The following is a 1,438-nucleotide window of genomic DNA, read 5'->3' as shown; positions in this document are numbered from 1 at the left end:
TTCCAAACATGTGGTTCCCAGAGCAGAGTGAGGCTAGTGTGTCGAGGGGTCTGTCATCTCTTTTTTTCAAGATATTATGCTTTGATTGATTCCTGTTTTCTAAGAAACACTCAAATTTGTTATTTTTTTCTACTTGTGTATTTTCTCCTCATTTCCCAGAAATGATAATTTTTTTGCTTGGTTCTTAGAATCAGATAAATGCACAACTATATAATGAAAATTAATTTAGCAACAGCTAACAAAAGGCAAAGACATTTTTGTAAACGTTAGTTTCAGTGGTAGATAATGGTAGGATTCAACCTCTCAAAACATTAATTGACTTTCCTTATAACATCATGTGCCAATGTTGCTTTACAAATCATGGTGAACACATTTTGCTGGGTTGAAATGATAAATTCATTTTTATGTTCATCCCTAGTTTAGGATTTTAGCACTAAATTTCTAGCCAGTTATCACTGTACTTTTATGAAAGCTCATGTTTAAATAACTTTAGATGTATAGATTGTAGACATAATATGCTACAACCATTGCCTTCTTATGAACAGTTAACAAGTATAATTTAAAAAACTACTCAGCTCTCCCAGGAGAGTGTTTTGAACAAGTTGGAAAACAGAATTAAACAGCATATCATGCAAAGTGGGTGGCTGAGTTAATGTTTCTATTTTCTTTCTATGGGACTTTTACAATATTGTATGCAAACAATCTGAGCTAAGGTTGCGTAAGATGTCAATTCAAAAATATTCAAGTTATTTTATAGACATTAAAAAGCACCTTGCATTATCATTCTCAAATTTTGTAAGTGGACAAAAATCTATTTGTGCATAGTTGCACCCAGATGATATAAATTTTTAATGTGGTTAAACTCCATTTGAATATATGCCAAGATAGATGCAATGATTAGCTTATTTTGAAAATTACCACTTTAATCTTTCCCATTACTGGATAGCCTCTAACAAAGAGAGAACCTTTCTGACCTCTTAAATAGTCGTAAAATTGAAGATCTCAGCTTGACTTTTAGACCTTCTGCTGACCCAAGGCAAATTAGACCTTCTTCAGGATTTGACTTGAAAGACACTGAGCAAATACTTAGAGGAGTGATTACAGAGTTTAAGCCCCAGAGTAGAAGAAAATAGAGAACATGAGTTAAGAAACATTTTTCTGCACATAAAGGGAAAGGAGCCATAACAATGTAAAAGAGAAAGATTAGGAGGGATGGAAGTTGGCATTAAGTGGTACCTGCATATGTCAAAAGGGATTTGGTGCCGTAGCTCTTTGGGTCTCAAATGAGACTTGCTATGAAAAGGCTAACACCTCAGATAAATTGAAAGGGTATCCAAACAAAATAGATACCTGTACCCATCTGAAATCCAAAGAACAGGCACTCTTACTGCTATAGTTTTTTTTTTTTTTTTTTTTTTTTTTTTTTTTTTTTTTTTTT

This window comes from Piliocolobus tephrosceles, chromosome 3, assembly GCF_002776525.5.
Source record: "Piliocolobus tephrosceles isolate RC106 chromosome 3, ASM277652v3, whole genome shotgun sequence".
Taxonomy (NCBI): Eukaryota; Metazoa; Chordata; class Mammalia; order Primates; family Cercopithecidae; genus Piliocolobus; species Piliocolobus tephrosceles.
The sequence above is the reverse complement of the archived record's forward strand: the minus strand, read 5'-3'. Positions refer to the sequence as shown.